This window comes from Trichosurus vulpecula, chromosome X (genome assembly GCF_011100635.1).
Source record: "Trichosurus vulpecula isolate mTriVul1 chromosome X, mTriVul1.pri, whole genome shotgun sequence".
Classification (NCBI taxonomy): Eukaryota; Metazoa; Chordata; class Mammalia; order Diprotodontia; family Phalangeridae; genus Trichosurus; species Trichosurus vulpecula.
In genome coordinates, this window is record NC_050582.1 from 48,058,207 (window position 1) to 48,074,453 (window position 16,247).

Genomic DNA, 16,247 nt, shown 5'->3' on the forward strand with positions numbered 1-16,247 from the left:
TTGGGGTGCATGATAGAAAGTTATATGAAAGAATGTCTGGAAATGTAGGTAAGGGTCAGATTGTACAGGGCTTCAAATGTCAAATGCAAGAGTTTGTACTTTATTCCAGATATAACAAGGAAACACTGGAGATTTTTAAGCAGGGAGTTGACATGTCTTTCTTTGCAATCTCTGTCTTCTTCCCTCCAATCTGGAAAGGCTTTGTGTCACCTACAGTCATCCGAGGACCATCCTTGCTAATTATGAAAGCGTCTCTACCAGAAGGTTGGATAGCAAATAATGATTGTGTATATGGATGTGGTCACAGAAACTCATGACAAATGTCTGCTAAGGTCAGTCAGGCAACCAGCATTTATTAGGCACCTACCGTGTGCCAGGAACTGTGGTAAACATGGAGGATTCTAGGAAAGCAAGAAAATATTCTATGCTTTCAAGGATCTCACAGTCTAATGGGGGACGTATTATATAAAAACCCACACACAAATAAGATATACAGGATAAATTGAGGGTGGCCTCAGAAGGATAAGCATAAAACTAAGAAGACCTGGGATGGGGTTCTTGCAGATAGTGGAACTTTAGCTGAGATTTGAAAGAATCCAGAGAAGCCAGGAGTTGGAGATCAGGATGGAGAGCATTCCAGGCATGGGAGGATTGAGATTTGCATGGATAAAGAAACATCCACAATGACAAAATCTGGAATCATTTGAAACATGGCAATAGCCAATAAAGAAGGACAGCTTAGTTTACTGGATATAGAGCTGGCCTCGGAGTCGAGAAAGCCTGGGTTCAAGTCTGGCCTCAGACTTATACTGGATTTGTGACCCTGACAAAATCACAACCTTTCACTGTACCCAGGTACATCTCTAAGACTGAGTTGCAGAGTGGTCTCTGGTTTGCATTAATAGAGGGAGTTTTTACAAGGAAAATCCTCTACACCATTGCAATCACAGCTTTCTACCTAAAATAATATTACTAGTACCTCGTATTTCCACAGCACTTTGTGGTTTGCAAAGTGCTTTTCTCACAGACCCCTTTTGAATGGATAGTGTAAATATTATCCCTGTTTTACAGATGGGAAAACTGAGGCTCAGAGAAATACAACAACTCGCCCAGGTTGATGTGACTAATAAATAGCAGTGATCCAACTCCAACCCAGTTAGCTCCCTGAACTGAAAGTGCAGGCTCTATCCACTGTACTGTACTGGCTCACTATTTATTTATTTCCCTAACAAGCTGGTCTCAACTACTAATGGCAAATAAGAGCTACTCTGAGGAATTTTCTCTAGGTTTTCTTTCTATTTAAGAACAGAAGACATCTATTCTTGGTAACTCTAAACAGCTACTTTGCTTTAAATGCAATGGGAATCTTGGAACATTTCAGAATTCCTGCTCACTCTCTGACAGATATCATAAAAATGGCAATTATTCCAAAGAAAACGATTGGTTTGTTTCCAAACATCATTTGCCAGACCAATTCATATGGAGAGGGAATATAGGTATAGATAAATATCTCAAGGCATTTTGTGTAAATAGCATGTCAAATGCAGAATAGTTACACAAACTAAGAAAAAAAGCATTTGTCAAATACTTTTAAGCTGGCTTAAAGTCACATTTTATTTTACCAGGAATGAAGCAGTATTTCATAAATGTGGATACTCTTTCCTGCAATACAGATGGATTATATGGGGAAGACAGTCTGTGGGCCAGGAAGCTGGGAAGAAAAGACAACATTCCCTCTATCAAAGATGAATATCTAGGCAAGGTCAGAGCAGAATGTATGAAATCAGAAGAAAGCATTTGTCTGGGCTAGTTGAGGGAGGGAGGTGACAGAAGAGAGTGGGAATTTAAGAGGGGAGTGCCTGGGATCATACATTTAGAGCTGGAAGGCATCTTGCCGGTCATCCACCTGAGTCTCTTGTTTTATAAGTGAGGAAACTGGAACCCAGAGAGGGGAAGTACTTGTCCCCAAGGAGTAAGTGGAAGAGTAAATATTTGAACTCAGCTCCTCTGACTCCAAATCCCCTACCCTTTCCACAGTATCATAGACAGTGTCATGGCCTGCCCTATGCCCTGGTCGCCAACTCACATGTAAGGATCAGAGAAATCAGTTCCAGGTGAGGTGGACTCTCTATTGCCCTACTAGATCAAACTCAGCAACTTTCGACTAAGGTACCCATACACATGTAGCCGGTGGTCTCTAGGATAAGAATTAAAAAGAAATCAAGGGGATGACTGCCAAGCAGCAAAGAGATATTTTCTGTGATATAATTCATTTATTCACATGTAAATAGTTATAATGTCAATTTAATTGGTTTTATTGGTGCATAGTGTTGTTTAAAATGCCTCATTTGTTAAAAAAAACACCCTACATTACCTAGTTCACAGAGTTGTAAAGATCAAATGAGAGAATGTATTCACCATATATATTACACTTATAACTGGGCAATTTTCCTTTCTGAGAGTTTATGTAACTAGAAAGTCAATTTCCTTTGTTTTCAAATGTTTCCTCATTTGTAAAGCATAGCTATTCTTTTACCTTGTTAAAACCTAGTGAGATCAAGACTGACTTTTCAGTTACAGTGAGGCAGAAACTTTCTAATCCCAAAGGTTACTAGACTTTGCAGGCACTTACACACACACACACACACACACACACTCCCTCCCTCCCTCCTATGTGTGATTACGTGAAACACATTAGCAACACTATTGCAGAGCTTTAAATATACATATATTTTAAAGTCTCTAGCACGCAGTAGGTAGCCTTTGTCTGGGTGCTTTAAAACCTCTCCCTGCCTGCCAAAGACTACAGCTGACTGCTATTTTTAAAGTTCTGCCTATTGAAAGAAATGCAACACAGCAGTAGTAGAAAATGAAATTAAATATAATGGAAAGTTAATGGGAAGAGAATTTGAGCACTACTAGGCTGTTCCATGCCAAACAGATTACAATCACCATTATAACAATTATTTTCCAGGTTCTCTTAGGTTTGCCTTCTGGGTACTGCCGTGTTCAAAAGTAGAGATGGAATAGCGTATTGAAAAATTACAGTCCTTTAAAAACTGGAGAGTTCAAGATAATTTTAAATGATTACAGACAAAATTTTGTACTTTTAAAATGATTCTCTAATCTAAATGTTCAGCGCATTTAGGATTACTATTTATCCTAAAAAGGTGTGTGTTAATATTGCTTTAGAATGACATATTGGACTTATTATTAGAGTTGTGGATTTTTTAGAAGATTAAAATATATCATTTTAAAAATTGGTAGGCCCTGTCTTCAAATGGCCTTGAGTTGATTTGCCATTGGGTCAAACCAGGAGTGGTTCTCTAGAAACCTCATGAAGCTACTTGGCTAATAATATAAATATAATAACAAAAACAAGAAATCATGGCCATGGCTCATCAGTCCAATAAAAATGGTAAGGCATTCATGGCACACTCAGTTCTCTCTTTGATAAAAATCTCCACAGTTTGGTTATGGTGAAAGGCATATGAGGAGAACTCAAAAGAAATTAAATTTCCCTTTTTAGCTGAGCTTCAGATTCTTCATCTTTAAAATGAAGATAGAAATAGTTGTAGCACCTACTTCATTGGATTATAAGGAAAGTGCTTTGTAAACTCTAAAGCACTATTCAGGATGCTATTCAGATTTAATAGATTAAAACTTAACTAAGACTTTTGGAATACCCTGCAGAAATACAAGCTGCTGTTAAAGTCCTCTTCTGATGACCCTTGGTTCTCCAAGGCTATACCAAGGTGGAAATGCTTCAGGCACAGGTTCTGTGACAGACCATATATCTATTGAGTGACTAGCTAAGACTGTCCAAGCAGATTGGCTGGAGGGAGATTAATTCAGGAGCAATGGTAACACTTAAAGTTGGTCTCCTAAGTAGTAGAAAGGATAGGTTGTGGCCTGCATTGGTAGAGCTTCTGCATTAATGGAATCATGGTTCATTGAAGTATTAAAGTAAGTATCATAATGATTGCCTTGTAGGTTTTGTTATCACATGTAAAAATTTCTTTGGTCATCAGAATTATCCAACAATATTAGAATGTTTGCTTGAGACTGGAATGTAGTGACAAGTATAGTTATTACATGATATATATCAAACATTTTCAGTTATTCCTCTTTTCAGGGAAGATTCTTTTTAGCCAAAGGCTTCCATCTATTCTTTCTGTGGCACAGAGCAGAGTTGGCTAGTGAGAACATGGTGCAAATCATTTGACACCACACTTTGGTTGTAAAATTAGTTCTAATTGGCATCCATGACAGCGCAGTTCTAAAGACAGGCTTGACTAATAAACTACTAAACAAAAGCAGTGGCAGTCTGGGATGTTTTATAGAGATGTCTTGTCAGGTGCCATGGGCACCTCATCTTACTTAACACATTTATTAGCCATTGGAAAAGGAGAGTATATAGTATGTAAATAAAGCATTCACATAGTACTGAAGCTGGAAACATTAGTAAGAGAGGAACTTTGGTGTAAAAAATCCATTGTTGTAACCAACACAAAATAGCATTCTTTGGCCCAGTATGATTCTTGCACTTGCTCTATTTTAGCCCAGTGCCTAGTGTTCAGTCTATTGCATCTACTGAAAGAAATTAGAAGACTGATTGCTAATAATTTGGTTTATTTTTAAAATATTCTGCAGGGTGTCTTCCAATTGTTCCATGTCATTTCAGACATAAGATTCAATATGAGTCCGGCCCTGCAAAATCAATGAATGGCATTTCACTGAAAGACTGAAAATCTAGGACTAACAGTTGATAGGATAATGCATGATCCTAATTGAAAATGCCAAGGATTATAAAGTATGGAGGAACCAGATCAATGATCTAGAAAACAAGTTCAGTTTAAGGAATAGCAGACTTGTGAGTTGTCAAGTGTTCTGAAAAAGGGAAGACCCTGAAATATGCTTTTCTGACTAGGTTATGGAGGCCTGGTCATGAATGATTTTATTCTTTACAAGCTAGTGAGTGAAGAATGTCATATCGGATAAAGGACTGCCTTTTGATTTGCTTCAGGAAATATGCTTAAAGCCAGGAGGAAGACTACTTGGAAGGTAGTCTGTAGCTTGAGTCCTTTGGGCCAAGTTCAAACACAGAGCCATATTTCTACCTTGAGCTCTGTACTTAGCTTGGCCCTGATGTCAGAAGGCAAGATGAAACTGACTTTGGTGAATTATGCTCTGTGTTGCTGCTGGGTCAGGAGGTCATTGTGATGGTCATGCATGTGGTTTTGTTTTCTTTTTCCCGAGGGTGATATGAGTAGTGACCTTGGGTATGAAATGGAATATGGCCATGGCCATATTCCAAGCCGAACTATTATTTATAGACTAAAGCAGAAGTCAATGTAATATAGCTTTGAAAGTAAAAGCAAAAAGAGTGTTAAAATAAGTTATTTGCTAAATCAAATATATGTATGCGTGTGTATGTGTGTGTATTTATTACTGTAACAGGGAAATTTAGTGAATTCTCATTCAGGGATAGACTAGATAGCCACTGAAATCTCTTTTAAATCTGAAATTTTATGATTCTGTAAATAGAAAACAAAGAGAGAAAAAAGATATAGATATGTTCATAATATACAGTAGGTCAAGGACATCAACTAATGTCCAGGAAGGGAGTGAAGGAAAGCATAAACAAATAGCAAAAAAAAATCCAAAACAGTGATCTATAGTGGCCTCAGATGGAAGAGATGCATCACTTATTTGGAAATGCAATTGGACCAGGGTCTAGGCTTCTTTGAAGAGAGAGAGAGGAAATAGGAGACAGGCAGGCAATTGGTGGAACTCTCCTGCAGTGACACACATGATGAAACAGTAATTACAGACTGCATAGATCATGTCCTAGGAAAGGCAGGATGCATTTGACAATCCCATCCAAATGCACAGCCAGTACCATGCACCTTTGTAGCATCCAACTCATACTGCAAAACATTTTTTTATCATAAAAGCAATCCCTATAGACATGTTGAAAAATCGCCATGAGTTCTCAATGTCAGTAACCACAATTCCTTGTCATTCTTATTATATCCTCATCTAAACAGTGTCTGGAGAGTGGTTTAATCACAATGATTTTGACGACTTGCATTGCAATTATGTTTGCAATATTGACAAATTATGCTACTTTGTCATAAGTACTTTAAATAATTACAGTGCTTGTCGGGGATTTCTAAATCAGATTATTTCATGCAAAAGAAAATTTTTGCGTATCTATGCCCCAATCATATTATATTCTGTCCTTGACGCGACATCACATCACTTTGTTTGACAGCTGATAACATTACAGATAAAGAAGCCTCTTTTACCAGAGGATTATGCCTGTCACGGTATAGGAGGGTTAGTGCCAGTCAACAGCAGCTAGTATCATTCTTTGTGTAAGTTTGGGGAGTTGGGGATCAGGCCAGATGACAGGGCTATCACAAGCATTTTGCATCATGTAGTATGTTAATACAAATGGACACATGAGTTTTCTCATTTGAAAATTCTCTATTTGAGATTCCAAGCTACCATTCGAAACATGATATATACTTGTCATGGAAACATTACTTCCCATCTTCTCCTGGTTGTTCGTCTAGTTTCGAAGTTAGAACAAATGCCTGTGATTTCTTATCAATGCTATGGTGATAATGGGATGCTTCTTTACTATCTAGCTTCATCTCTCTCACTGCTACATAAGATGCTATATTTTGGGAGGGGGCCAGATCTGTTATTTTATCCATCTGGGGAGGAACTCCCACCACCAGTGTAGACTGGCAGTTGAAGAGCTACCCCCAGCACTGAGAGATTAAGTCGCTTGTCCAAGGTCACATAGCTAGTATGTGTCACATGTGGGACTTGGACCCAGTTCTCACTGGACGCGAGGCCAACTCTCTATCCACCACACTAGGTTCCTTCTCATTAATATTGTTTTGGATCAAGGCTAGCCAAAGTTCTTAACCCTAACCCATGAAAATCTTGACTACCAGCGTGCCTTGGCTATTCCTATGCGAGTACCTGTGTGTGGATCTGTGATCTCAATGATGGCAACAACTCTCCCACTCTATTCATATTAATGAAGAATCTCAGGACAGGAATGATTGCATACATTAAGGGCTAAATGAAGAAATCTCCCTACTCACCTGTATCTTTCACAATATAAGTAAGCTCTTGCCAAGCACAGAGAATTCTTTAGGGCCATTAGGACATCATTAGGACAATTATTACCTCTAACAAGACACAATAAACTAGTTCAGCTGCCCTTTTCTGCTTTTCAGGATAAAGGCCTCAAAGCCTAAACATGCCCCTTTTACTGGATCCATTCTTTGTTTTTTTTTTAATTTGGTTCAAATCAGAAGTAATTTGGTATTAGCATTCCTGTAAACCCTATTTCTTTTGAATAATATTTCTGTAGAATCATATAAGTAGGTCTTCACAGATTTGTACTTTATCAAGTACAATCCCGCATTTTACCAAGGCCAAAGTTGGGGTCCTGGGAGGGAAAATGACTTATTCAAGATCATACAGTTATTAAGTAGCAGAGCTAGCATTTGAACTCAGGATTCTAAAACCACCGTATCACTTAGGTCCATTGAGCACATTAGTGAGTAGGGAGGATTTCCCCATAGCAATCATCACTAAACCTTGGATTCAGGAAGACCTTGGTATAAACTGGCCTCATATACTTACTAGATGTGCAACCTTGGTCAAGTCACATCATCTCTCTGAGTCTCAGATTCCTCATCTATAAAATATAAATCTATAATAGCATCTGCCTAAGAAAGTTGGCATGAGTCTCAAATGGGGATATACATGCATACACATATATACATCCACATATGTACACATACGTATATCTGCATATACACACATATGTATATACAGATACATATATTTATATGTAAATCACTTTGACAACCTTATAGCAGTATAGAAATGCTACAAGGATTTATAAAGTCCTATTCTATTGATCATTATTGTTGTAGTTAACAAGCTTAGATGACGTTCCTAAAATGTATATACTCTTTGGGATGTTGAAGTTTGTGTCTTAATACCTACGGAAGGCTTCAGAAAGTCAGAGACATTGAAGGAGTCCATTAGGGCTTTCTTTTCTTTCTGTACTTCTTCACTGGTTGGTTCTATTTTTGTTTTTCAGTCTTCAGGGCGACTGTATCATGCCATTATTTAAATGAAGTCTAGGAATAATTGAAGGAAAGTATTTACAACATGCACAGTCAGGTAAATTATATCACAAAATAAGGATGATGTTCAGTACAAGGAAAAGGATGAGCATTCCTGGGAGATAATTAAGTTCTCCTAATTGGTCAAACTACTGTTTTATTTGTGTTACCATTTTTTCCCATACTGATTGATTGAAGAAATGTTTTATTAGTTGTGTGTGTGTGTGGATGTGAAAATATTGTTTGGGACCACAGCTACAAGGCCGTATAGATACATTCTCAGACCTATAGCCTTCCCCCAAGCACAAACCATGGGAGGCTATGAGCTAGAGCAGAGCTATCCAAAATGTGGCCCATGGGCCACAGCCCGCCTCAGTGTGATTTATGGGACCCTCCTACAAGCATAGAAATTTACATAAATGCTTTAGTAAAAGAAGCTGAACTACAGCAGAGCTCTCCCTAAAATGGCAAATCAAAATATATTGTCTATTGTTTCAATAAAAACCTAAGGTTGGACAGCCCTGAGCTAGAGCATGAAGGGGTTTTAGTGGCCATCTAGCCCAATCCCTTTAGAATATTGAAGAGAAAACTAAGAAGATGAGACTCATAACCACTAAGTGGGTTGTGCAGTCACCCAGGTAGTAAATGGAGATGAACTTGGAGCCAAACCCTGGTCCTCTGACTCCAAATCTAACGTTGTTTCTACTATATACTATGTTGCTGCTACAAATTAACCTTAAGAATGGGATTGGGATTTGAATAAATTTCAGGTGATAGAAAATTAATTTGGAAGTTAATTTTCTGTCTGCCTCTCCTTCAGTTTGTTTCTATGGGGGAGTCCAGGAAGAGGTTGCATAATGTTTTGTGCCTGATGATTTTTGAAGAAGAGCTGGACAATATGGAAGTGGATTCAGTGACCACTCATGGTCCCTTCTAGTCAGATGTGTTAAATGAAAGGCAGTACAAGTGAAAGCACTTAAGGTTCTAGTGACACAGGGAGTGTCTGTCCCTGGCTAGAGAAAATAAGGGACAATTCTTTTAAAACAATGAACCTCTCAGAGAGCTGTTTCCTTAGGAGGCTCCATCATGGCCCCAACCCACTTCCGGGAGGAAATAGACTAATGGAACTGGATTCTGCATATTTGTAATTAAGATAAAAACAAGTTGACAATATAATAATTCACAAAGTTCACATTTATAGAAGGCTTTAGGGCTAGCAAAGCACATTAAATGCATTATTTTCTTTGATTCTCATAAAACTGTGAGGTGAGTTCTATAGGTTTTATCATCCCCATTTTACTGATATGGAAACTGAGGCTAAGATAAGTCGTGACTTGCTCTGCATCACAGAGGTAGTAAGCATTCGAAACATGATTTGATCCCAGGTTCTCTTGACTCCAAGTCTGATTTTTGTTACTACTACATCATGCTGCTTTCTAGTGTTGCATGTGATATTAGCAGAGCCATCTGGAGCAGTGGAAATAGCCCTGGTTTTGGAGTCAGAGAACCTGAATTCAAATCACACTTCTCACACTAGCTGTGTGACCTAGGACAGAGCATTCATTTTCCATGAGCCTCTTTTTCCTTATCTGCAAAGTGCAGGGTGTGGACTAGAAATTCAGTGCTACTTAAACTGTGGGTCTTGACCTCATTAAGTTTAAGAAGTGCTGATGGGGTCGCCAGTGAAAAAAGTTTAAGAAGCCGTGGACTAGATGGCCTCTGAAGTCCCTTCCAACATTTGATCTATGATCTTATGATTTCATCTCATTTGCTTCTCCTTCCATCAGTGCAGATTGTGACCCCTCTCTTCCCTCTTGTCCTGGATGATTTTCATCTATGGCTTTGTGTAAATTCACCTTAGGTGGTCCACCTCATATACCAGAGTCCTTCCTCAGGCTCTTTGTATGGTTCATGGAGACCTATGAAACATAAGTGTTCAATAAAAATACTTTGTTCTTTAACTGCCTTAGATTTTGTGGTGTGCTTGTGACCCTTGGGAATGGTTGGGTGTGGACAGTTTCACCTCAGTGCCAGTTTATCAGAAAGGTTAGAGCAAAGCCAGAGCAGACCCCAGTGGACTGAATCACTGGTAACAGTGGTGATTCCCAGACCTCTCAGTGCAGGAGCAGGGCTCTGTCAGAACTGGGTGAGAGAGAAGTACAGTCCTGTACAGGGCCTGCGGCAGTGGCAGCAACTACTCCTGGGACTATCAGCCCACAGACTGAATGCTTGAAAGTCAACTATTTAAACTTCCTGGAGCCAACATGGTGGAATAAGCAGTAAGTCACTCAGACCCTCCCTTGTTGACCTTGAAAAACCAGAGAATATTGCCCCAAGAAAAATCCTGGAATAGTGGAGCCAGCAGAAAGACAGGGTATGGCAGTCTTTTAGCTCTGGAGGCTAGGAGGATTAACAGGAAAGGTCCCTCTTACCATGGCTGCAGGGGACCAGTACAGGACAGGCGGTGTCCCAGCAAGCCAGTAGTGAGCCCCACCTCAGTGGACCAGCAGATCATGAACCCCATGGTGGAAGAACAGGCAGGTGCAAATGCCAGGCACACAGCACCTCCAGTTCAGCACCAGGTAAACTTCCAGACCATTACAACATCCAACTACCAGCAGCTGAGGCCCTAGCACAGAAAACTAGTAATCAGGCCCCTAGCCCCCAGCACAAGAAGTCTGATACAGTACCCCTTGGGCCCCAGAAGCGGAGATCAAATTTAGAAGCCAGAAAAAGGCAAACAACATGAGCAAGAAGAATTAAAAAAAAATCAATGACCATAGAGAAATATCTTGGTGACAGGGAAGATCAAAACACAAATTCAGGAGAGGACAACATGGTCAATATTCCCACACCCGAAACCTCAAAAGGGAATATGAACTGGTCTCAAACCCAAAGCATTCTTGGAAGAACTCAAGAAAGATTTTAAAAGTCAAATAAGAGAGGTAGAAGAAAAATTTAAAAATACAATTGACAAAATGGGGAAAAAAGTACACTGAAGAAAACAACTTCTTAAAAAGTAGAATTGGCCAAATGGAAAAGGAGGTACAAAAGCTAACTGAAGAAAACAATTCGTTAAAAATTAGAATTGGGCAAGTGGAAGCTAATGACTCTATGAGATATCAAGAATCAGTCAAACAACATTGAAAGAATGAAAAAATAGAACAAAACATAAAATGCCTCATTTGAAAAACAGCTGACCTGGAAAATAGAACCAGGACATATAATTTAAGAATTATTGGTCTACCTGAGAACCATGATGAAAAAAAGAACCTGGATTGCATCTTTCAAGAAATCATCAAGGAAATCTGTTCTGAGGTCCTAGAACCAGAGGGTAAAATAGTCATGGAAAGAATCCATTGATCACTTGAAAGAGATCCCAAATTGAAAACGCCAAGGAATATTCTAGCCAAATTCCAGAATCATCAGATCAAGAAGAAAACACTGTAGGCAGCCAAAAAAAAAGCAATTTCAAATATCATAGAACTACAGTCAGGATTATGGAGGACCTTGCAGCTTCTATATTAAAAGATCAGAGGGCTTGGAATATGATATTCCATAAGGCAAAAGAGCTTGGATTACAACCAAGGATCAACTACCTAGCAAAAATGAGCATAATCTTTCAGGGGAGCAGATAGACATTCAGTGAAATAGGGGACTTCCAGACTTTCCTGATAAAAAGACCAGAGGTCAACACAAAATTTGATCTTCAAATACAAGACTCAAGAGAGGCATAGAAAGATAAACAGGAAAGGGGGAAAACATGTTATTCAATAATCACAAACTATTTACATCCCTACTTGGGAAGAAGATACTTATAACTCTTGAGAAGTGTTATCTTTATTATATCATATAGAAGGGAAATGCATAGATAGAGGGGATGGGTTTAAGTTGATTTTGATGTGATGATAAAAACCTAATTAAGTCCTGAAAGTAGATTGTAATTGGAAGAAGAGAAAATGAAGAGGCATAAAAGGGTAAATTACATCACATGAAGAGACACAAAGATGAGCATTGTTTGAACTTTACTCTCATTTTATTTGGCTCAAGGAAGAAATAACATACTCAGGTATAGATCTTTCCCTATAGGCAGTTGGAGTGGAAAGGGTAAAGAAAAGGGAGGAAGGGATAGAAGGAAAGAAAGAAGTAGTAGGAGAAAAGGGAAAGAAAAGTGAGGATGGCTGATAGAAGGGAGGGGGGTGGGCAGATTGAAGGACGTGGTGGTCAAAAGCAAAATTCTAGTGAGGAGGGAAAGTGAGAAAGGAGAAAAAAAAGCATACATGGGCAGGGGATAGGATGGAGAGAAAGACACAAATCTTAATCATAACTGTGAATGTGAATGGGATGAGGTGTCCCATAACACAGAAGCAGAGAGCAGAATGGATTAAAAATCATAATCCTACAATACGTTGTTTACAAGAAATATATTTGAAACAGAGGGATACACACAAGGTAAGGGTAAAAGGCTGGGGAAGAATATATTATGCTTCAGTTGAAGTAAGAAAAAGCAGGGGTAGCAATCCTGATCTCAGACAAAGCAAAAGCATAATAGATCTAATTATAAGAGATAAGGAAAGAAACTATATCCTGCTAAAAGGCACCATAGACAATGAAGCAATATCATTACTAAACATACATGCACCAAGTGGTATAGCATCCAAATTCATTAGAGAAGTTAAGGGAGATACAGGAAGAAATAGACCATAAAACTATACTAGTGAGGGACCTCAACTTCCCCCTCCCTGAACTTGATAAATCTAACTTCAAAATAAACAAGAAAGAAGTTAAGGAGGTGAATGGAATTTTAGAGAAGGTAGATTTGATAGACCTCTGGAGAAAATTGAATCAGGATAGAAAGGAATATACTTTTTTCTCAGTGGTGCATGGCACATACACATGTACTAGGGCATAAAAACCTCACAATCCAGTGCAGAAAGGCAGAAATATTAAATGCATCCTTTTCAGATCATGATGCAATAAAAATTATATGTAATAAAGGGCCATGGAAAGATAGAGTAAAATTAATTGAAAACTAAATAATCTAATCCTAAAGAATGAGTGGGTCAAACAACAAATCATAGAAACAATCAATAATTTCATTCAAGAGAATGACAATAATGAGACAGCGTACTAAAACATATGGGATGCAGTGAAAGTGGTTCTTAGGGGAAGTTTTATATCGCTGAATGCTTACACGAATAAAATAGAGAAAGAGGAGATCAATGGGCATGCAACTGAAAAAGGTAGAAAAAGAATGAATTGAAAATCCCCAATTAAATACCACATTAGAAATTCTGAAAACCAAAGGAGAGATTAACAAAATTGAAATTAAGAAAATTATCGAATTAATAAAACTAAGAGCTGATTTTATGAAAAAACCAATAAAATAGATAAACCTTGGGTTATTTTGTTTAAAAAAAAGAAGAAAACCAAATTATCAGTATCAAAAATGAAAAGGATGAATTTACCACCAATGAAGAGGAAATTAAAACAATAATTAAGAACTATTCTACCCCACTGTATGCCCATATATTTGACAATCTTAATGAAATGGATGAATATTTACAAAAAATATAAATTGCCCAGATTAACAGAAGAGGAAGTAAAACGCTTAAATAACCCCATCTCAGAAAAAGAAATTGAAGAAGCTGTCAATGAACTCCCTAGGAAAAAAATCTCCAGGGCCAGATGGATTTACAAGCAAATTCTATCAAACATTTAAAGAACAATTAATTCCTATACTTTTTAGACTATTTGGGAAAATAGGTGAAGAAGGAGTCCTACCAAATTCTTTTTATGACACAAATATGGTACTAATACCTAAACCAGGTAGAGTCAAAACAGGGAAAGAAAATTATAGACCAATTTCCCTAATGAATATAGATGCAAAAAATTTAAATAAAAGATTACAGCAATCTTATCATAAGAATAATACATTGTGACCAGGTAGGATTTATTCCAGGGATGTAGGGCTGGTTCAATATCAGGAAAACTATCAGCATAATTGATCATATCAACAGCAAAACTAACAGAAACCATATGATTATCTCATTTGATGCACAAAAAGCTTTTAACAAAATACAACACCCATTCCCATTAAAAACACTAGAGAACATTGGAATAAATGGAGTCTTCCTTAAAATGATAAGTAGCGTCTGCCAAAAACCATCAGCAAGTATTATATATAATGGGTATAAGCTAGAAGCATTTCCGGTAAGATTAGGGTGAAACAAGGATGTCCATTATCACCACTGTTATTCAGTATGGTACTAGAAATGTTAGCATTAGCAGTAAGAGAAGTAAAAAGAAATTGAAGGAATTAGAATAGGCAAAAAAGAAACTAAATTATCACTCTTTGCAGATGATATGATGATATACTTAGAGAATCATAGAGAATCAAGTAAAAATATTTGAAATAATAAACAACTTTAGCAAAGTTGCAGGATATAAAATAAACCCACATAAATCCTCAGTATTTCTATATATTACTAACAAAGCCCAACAGCAAGAGATAAAAAAAAAGAAATTTCATTTAAAGTTACTGTAATCATCAAAAATTATTTGGGAGTCTACCTGTCAAAACAAACCCAGGAACTATATGAACACAATTACAAGTAAAGTCAGATTTAAATAATTGAAAAAACATCAGTTGCATGTGGGTAGGCTGAGCTAATATAATAAAAATGACAGTTCTACCTAAATTAATTTACTTATTCAGTGCCACAGAAATCAACTACCAAAAAGTATTTTATAGAGCTAGAAAAAATAATAACAAAATTCATCTGGAAGAACAAAAGGTCCAGAATATCAAGGGAATTAATGAAAAGAAATGCTAGGGAAGGTGTCCTTGCCATATCAGATCTTAAATTGTATTATAAATCAGCAATCATCAAAACTACTTGGTACTGGCTAAGAAACACAGTGGTGGATCAGTAGAATAAGTTAGGTACATAAGACGCAATAGTCAATGACTATAGCAATCTGCTCTTTGATAAACCCAAAGAATCCAGCTTCTGGGTTAAGAATTCACTATTTTACAAAAACTGCTGGGAAAATTGGAAAACAGTATGGCAGAAACTAGGTATTGACCAATATCTTATACCATATACCATAATAAAATCCAAATGCGTACATGATTTAGATATAAAGGCTCATACTATAAGCAAACTAGGAGAGCAAGGAATAGTTCACCTGTCAGATTTATGGAGAAGAGAAGAATTTATGACCAAACAAGAGATAATTTTGATTACATTATATTGAAAATTTTTTCTACAAAGATAATGAAACCAAGATTAGGAGGGAAGTAGAAAACTGGCAAAGAATTTTTACAACTGGTATCTCTGATAAGACCTCATTTCTAAAATATATAGAGGACTGAATCAGATTTATAAGAATACAAATCATTCCACAATTGATAAATGGTCAAAGGATATAAATAGGCCTTTTCAGAGGAGGAAATTAAAGATATCTATAGTCATATAAAAATGCTCTAAATCACTCTTAATTAGAGAAATGCAAATCAAAACAACTCTTAGGTATCACATCACACCTGTCATGGCACACCTAACATGACATAACAGGAAAATGATAAATACTGGAGAAGATGCGGGAAAATTGGAATATGAATGCATTCTTGGTGGAGTTGTGAACTGATCCAACCATTCTGAAGAGCAATTTGGAACTATGCCCAAAGGACTACAAAAATGTGCATACCCTTTGACCCTGCAATACCATTTCTAGTTCTGTATCCCAAAGAGGTCACACAAATAGGAAAAGAACCACATGTACAAAAAATATTTATAGCAGCTCTTTTTGTGGTGGCAAATAATTGGAAATTGAAGGGATGCACATCAATAGAGGAATGGCTGAAAAAGTTGTGGTCTATGAATGTAATGGAATACTATTGTACTATAAGAAATGATGAGTGGTCAGACTTCAGAAAAACCTGGAAAGACTTACAGGAACCGATGCTATGTGAGGGGAGCAGAACCAGGAGAATATTGTATGCAGTTACAGCCCATTGTGCTCTGACTAACTTTGATAGACTTGGCTCTTCTCAGCAATGCAAGATTCTAAGACAACTCC